Raw genomic sequence first — 6,808 nt, 5'->3', positions numbered from 1 at the left:
AAAAAAAAAAAAAAAAAAAAAAAGAGCAAGCTTACTTTTCACAGTATATCCTTTTATACCTTTAGGATTTTGCATCACATAATATATTACCTACTCCAAAAAACAATTTTTTTTTTTTTTTTTTTTAAAGATGACCGGTAAGGGGATCTTAACCCTTGACTTGGTGTTGTCAGCACCACGCTCATCCAGTGGGGGGGGGGGGCATCCCTATATGGGATCCGAACCCAGGGCCTTGGTGTTATCAGCACCGCACTCTCCCGAGTGAGCCACGGGCCAGCCCCAAAAAACAATTTTTAAAGTCAATGAAGCCTGGCCCAATGGTAGTGGGTTATAAGAAGTTATTAACATTAGTGCCACTAAAGTTGATATATAACCCCTCACTGCTAAATTTGACTGGCTTGAAAAAAAAAAAAAAGTGGGGAGGCGAGTTTCTGGCCAGTTAGCTCAGTTGGTTAGAGCATAGCCTAATAACACCAAGGTCACAGGTTTGGATCCCCATACCGGCAAGCTGCCAAAAACAAACAAACAAACAAAAGTCAATGAAGTGAAATATTCAAATACAAAACTGTCAACTTCACCTTCCTTGGGACATTAATTATACTGACCCTTGGCCCAGCAAATGGGAAGAAATCAATATTAGAACTAGATACAGTATGTCAAAGAAAAAACCCTAATCTTCAATTTCTTTATTCCACCTGACATCCTAAGCCTAGCAGAGATAGTCTTCCTGGGAGACAGTATTCCCCAATGTTGAATATATTATGCCATGGACGATCACCATATTTTTGGTCTATTAAAACTGCTGAAGATTGATCAGGTCATGGCTATTGGTAAGTTTACATTAACAACTATTTACTAAGGACCTAGCACTGTCTCAGTATAGAGGACCAGTAATGTGGAAAAACAACATACAAAAATGAGGCTTCTAGTTCAAAGCACAAAAGCTTTGTCAGAAGTACTTCACTACAACCAGCAACTATAAATAAAAAATTATTAGGCACCCAAATAATTGTTGAATACATAAATGAATTATGAGCTAGGTGCTGGAGATACTGGGCTTCCAAGGTAGACATTACTGTTGACTTTATAGAATACACAGTTGTAGAGCTAGAGCTGGGTCTGAAGTTCACAAACCTTTCACACGCAGGTAGTAACCGGCAAAACACACACACACACACACACACACACACACACACACACACACACACACCTGAGAGTTAGGCAGTCCAAAGAGAAAACTCAGAAACTCAACTGCTACTGCAAAGTCCAAAGAAAAACTGAGCAGCTGCCGGCAGAGTAAACTTGTTCTATTTTTAGACGGGAGCTCTGCCTGCCAGCTTTTCTTCACACTGAAGAACACACAATAGCAACAAACTAAAAAGATACATGGGTGCACATGTGCACTAACTCCAACCACACACTCACTACTTGTTTACAAGAGAGGTGCTGCAAGACCCCCAACCGGACCTAAGGTGGAGGGGGGGCGGGTGCCTGACTAAATTATTCTATTTTCCCCACAACAGTACATTCAAATTGTGAGACATGCATTATACAATTAAATGAAAATTGTGATAAATTCCACAAAGGAGAAGCACAGGGTGCTAGCCTAATCTGGGAAGATCAGAAAGGTTTTTCTGCAGAAGTGACATTTAAGCATGTTCTAAAGAATAAGGAGCTGCCTTCCAGGCAGAGAGATTAACAATAACATGTGCAAGGCCCTTGGATGAGCTTCGAACTTTCAGAGACTAGGAAACAATCAAGATCACAGTATAGCTAGATGATACAAAATAAGAAAGAATGTAAAAACAAATGATGCTGGGGAAGTAGGCAAGGCCAGATCACACCTTGTTGAATAAAAATTCAACAATAAAGGAAAAACAATGTAAGTTTTTGATAAGTGACTTGATTAATAAAGACTTGTTTTTGGGCCGGCCCGTGGCTCACTCGGTAGAGTGCGGTGCTGATAACACCAAGGCCCCAGGTTCGGATCCCATATAGGGATGGCCGGTTCGCTCACTGGCTGAGCATGGTGCTGACACCAAGTCAAGGGTTAAGATCCCCTTACCGGTCATCTTTATAAAAAAAAAAAAAAAAAAAAAAAAGACTTGTTTTATGAAGACAATTTTAGCTGCTATGAAAAGAAAGGGTATATTGCTTAGGGATAAACACATATGTAGTAAAAGTATAAAGAAATGCAAGGAAATCATAAATCAAGTTGGTGATTACTGCTGATAAGGAGGACTATAACGGGTGGGGTGGAGGATGCAATCAAGTAGGGAATCAGAGGACTTCAACTGAATGGTAACATTTTATTTCTTAAGCAGCAAGGTGGATACACAAGTATTTATTGTATTATTTATTACTTTTTCTGTCTTAAATATCTTATGTTAGATTTTAAAACTAAGAGTGAATGAGGAAAGACCACTTAGAAATGACTATAAGATAGTCTTAGGGGCCGGCCCGGTGGCACACTGGAGAGTGCACCGCTTGGGAGCGCGGCGCGCTCCTGCCGAGGGTTCGGATCCCATGTGGAGACCGGTTCCCGCTCACTGGCTGAGTGCGGTGCGGGCGCGACACCGAGGGTTGCGATCCCATTGCCGGTCCCCGGTATGGGCGCGACAACGAGGGTTGCGATCCCATTGCCGGTCCCCGGTATGGGCGCGACAACGAGGGTTGCGATCCCGTTACCGGTCAGTAAAAAGAAGACAAAAAAAAGGAAAAAAAAGAAAAAAAAGATAGTCTTAGGAAGGGGCGGCCTGGCCTAGGATGGGGAGACTGGAGGTGGGAATTAATTTTAAGAGTCTGGCCTCAGTAAATTGGTGATAGAGCCACTTAATGAAACAGAGTACACTGAAGAAGGTTGAGGTTTAGAGCCAAGATTAAGAGTTCAGTTTGAACAACTCAATTCAAATTACCTCTGATTATCTCAGTAGAAAAGGTTGAGCAGGCAGCCAAAGATCTAAAAAGGGGTCTGGCCTACAGATAAAAATTTGGGAGTATTCAGAACATAGATGGTAACTGAAGCCACAGAATGAATAAGATTAGAGTAAGAATTTCGGTGATGGGACATAATAATCAACTACATTGTATATTGACAAAATAAAAAAATAAATTAAAAAAAAAAAAAAGATTAGAGTAAGAAGAGAGGAAGACTTGAGAAAGACCATCAATTAAAGATCTAGTAGGAGAGGTAGCTGGAGGAGAACTGAAGGAAGAGCCAGAGAGAAAGAAGAGAAAATTAGAACCCAAGAGGAGAGTATTTTTAGGAAGGAAAAATTTGAATCCAAATAAACACCTACTCTGGATGGGCAATTAGAAATCCCAGATCCAAGGATCAGTCAAAGGGAATTCCCTAAAAATAGAGTCTAGCTCCACTTTACTCTGAACATTCCCAAAAGGAATGTTATGACTCATTAGTTAAATAGCTTATAAATTCAGTCAAAACTGATAAATCCTACAAAGATGTGGATGAAAATAATTTTTATAACTCTTTGGGAGTTATAGTTTAGAAATTAGAGGATGAGAATATGGGTGGGAGGGACTGGGTTAGCTCAGTTGGTTAGAGCTCAATAAGAAGAGTTCAGATCCCCACACAGGCCAGCTGCCAAAACAAAACAAAAAATAGGGGTGTGTGAAGTTTATTCCATTTCTATAGAGGAAAAACATCAAAACTTACTATGAAATCCTATACACTTCTTTGTTTTCAAAGATTTTAGATAATTTCAAGATTGCTAAACCTTTTTAGCATGTTAAAAAGCATTTTGAAAGCAAAAAAAAAAAAAGTGTAGTATTCATCTCTGTATCTTCAATATCTAGATCAGTGCCAGACATATTTGATTTAAAAAAAAAAATAGTTTGCAGAATGACTATGTGCACCAAAACACTTTTGTCCAAATTGTGTTGGTGCTACAGCAACACAGCCTCAAAGAATAAGCTTTAACTGAGTGCTCTACTCATTCATCCCTACACTTCATTTCTTTAGAAGTAAAATGTTATCTGTGAAGAGATCATCTCACCCTTGTCTTAGGAAAACCCTCTGGGCAACACATTCCACAGCTCTCAAAGATAAAATAACCTCTATTGTCAAGGAGTGCTGTCAGCCAACTGCAGTTTTTGCAAAACGCAAGAATGTACTACTGTATGCCAGGCAGTATTGACTATCTGGTCATTCATTCCTGAGAGCTGTAGAAAATAGCAATGCTCAGACTTAAGGGTGAGATGAACAATACATTTTAATAGGTCCTTACTTCCACACAATCTGAACTCATCAGCTGTAGTAGTAGCACGTTTGAAAAACAATAGCTGGCACTTAGCTGGTATCACAGTTCAGAACTGTCTTCTATGCCTAAATTTTAGGTTAATGACATTAGCCTAAATTTATCTTCTCAAACCTGTTCTCAAAGGAATGTTTTTACAAAAATAATACTACCCTCTCTGTCCAAATTTTTCTAATTTGAACAGGAGCAACATGTGTTTCTATACAAAACAAGCATGAATTTAGAAATAAGTAATTTATATCCCCAGTTGCATTTAATTATCCATCCAGATTCATTACAGTACAAATAAAAAAACACATCACATTAGTTTTGAATTTATTTATTTATTTACTTATTTTGGCAGCTGGCCAGGATGGGGATCCGAACCCTTGACCTTGGTATTATAACACTGTCTCTAACTCATTAATTTTGAAATGTGAACAAATATTGAATAAAGCAAGTTTTTCGGAATTGATCACTTTGCTAAATTAGGCATGGAACAAACATTATGTATTTATTGAGACTGATGTCCTGGATTTTAATAATATATATCTTGTAGTCCAAGATGCCAATTACCGAATTGATAGGCAAGCCTGGAGCTGGAGGGGGCTAATCAGAGCCAGAACCCTGCATTCCTTCCCTTTGGCTGATTTATACAAATATGGAATAAGAACAAAAATTATTTGGGGCTGGCCAATTAGCTCAGTTGGGTTAGACTGTGGTGCTGATAACACCAAAGTCCAGGGTTTGATCCCTGTACTGGCCAGGTGCCAAAAACAAGTAAATAAATAAATACAACACTTATATGACAATATTCATGTTAAAAAAAAAAAAGAATAAAACTTAATTAACAAAGGATAACAGTACTCACTTGTAAGTAAGATTGTTACATTAGAGATATGTAAACTTCTTAAATCCTTTGGATTAATGGCTAAATCTCAATTTTACCTTCATGAACTGAACAAGGAGAAAATTAATGGGTCCTTTGCTCCTTTTCTAAGAGAACTGTGGTGTGGTTAACCTAGAGCAAGTTGCAAACCAATTCTGAAGTCTCACAACCGAAAAAGTGCTGACTTTTGGAAAAGATGTTTGATATGCTTGTTTGCAATGCTTTGGAAAAACGCACAATGGTTTAAGACAAGTAGTAAATAATATTAAGGCATTACAGATCAGGACAAATATTAACAGAACTTCCATATAACTTCTACGTATTCGCTTCAAAATGCCCTTTGCCTACAGCACTCTGAGCACTAGGGTCTAGCAAAAACTAAGACACATTTGTCTACTAGAGCTTTTTACCTTTTACCCAGAAGAGTTAGTGTTTCTTTCATTCTGCCATTACACAGAAATTAAGAAATCCAAAGCAACTGCAATATACATACACCTCAATGCTAAAAATTAAAAAAAAAAAAAAAAAAAAATCAGCAAGCTCAACCCAGTTCACAATATTTTTAGTCAGGAGCTCTGGAATTAATTTTGCTTTCTTTTCTTTGTTTCTTTTCTTTTTTGACGGCTCGCCGGTACAGGGTTCTGAACCCTGGACCTTGGTGTTATCAGCACCATGCTCTACCTATTGGTCTAAATGGCCAGCCCGAGGTGTTTGTTTTTTGGGGTTTTTTCACAAAAGGATTTGATGCCTAAATTACATTATTAATCCTTTTTTTCTACAGATATGAATGTACTCCAGTTATGCTGTTTTCGGCTTATCAGGGAAATATAATCCCTTTCATTTACGTAGTTTGGTGGGGAGGGGAGGTGGCTGGCCGGCATGGGGATGCAGTTTGGTGTTTCTGGCGCTTTCGCATATACTCACTTGAACATGTACACAACGCAAACATACAGTAATTTTAGACTTATCAGGCATACACGATAACCCTCACCCAGAACTTACTCAAACTTGATTTACTCGATTTCACAGTCTTGATGCTAACAAAGCAGGAGCACAATGAAATCCGCCAGTTCTCAATGAACAAACATTCCCACAAATGATAAAACCAAACTCGCCCGTTTCGCAAAGAAAAAGTAATCCCAATCAAACAAACCCAAACCACTGCAAAAACAGGAAAAGAAATCTCAACCACACACTCACGGAAACGTTTTCAACTCAAAGCTCCAAACAGCCGCCAGCCACACGACTGTCTCCAATCACAACGTTAGCGCCTTCCCTGAATTTTGAATCTGGAGGCTCAAGGAAAAACAAAACAACAAAACACTCCAAAGTTTCGAGAACTTGGGAAAAAGTCATTTTAAGGAAAGAAAACGTGTTCATCAAGAAGCGACCAGCCCAGTCCTCCCGCATCCCCTCTCCCGCGTCCCCCTCTCCCGCGTCCAGCCCTCGAACTGTGAGTCCAGCGCCCAAACCTACACGGAGGCAGCAGCTCCGGCGGGGAGACGTGAGAGAAGGAGTCAGACGAACCCGCACGCCGCACCGGGGGACGCTCGGGGAGACAAAGACCGGCCCGCGAAGCGCCCCGGCGGCGAGGGGCGGCCCTGGCGCCCCTAACCGACCGGAGGAGTCGTGAGCACCGCCGCTGCCTCGGGTCCCCGCCCCG

The sequence above is a fragment of the Galeopterus variegatus genome, unplaced genomic scaffold (genome assembly GCF_000696425.1).
Source record: "Galeopterus variegatus unplaced genomic scaffold, G_variegatus-3.0.2 Scaffold1660, whole genome shotgun sequence".
NCBI classification, from domain to species: Eukaryota; Metazoa; Chordata; class Mammalia; order Dermoptera; family Cynocephalidae; genus Galeopterus; species Galeopterus variegatus.
Note: the sequence above shows the minus strand (reverse complement) of the source record.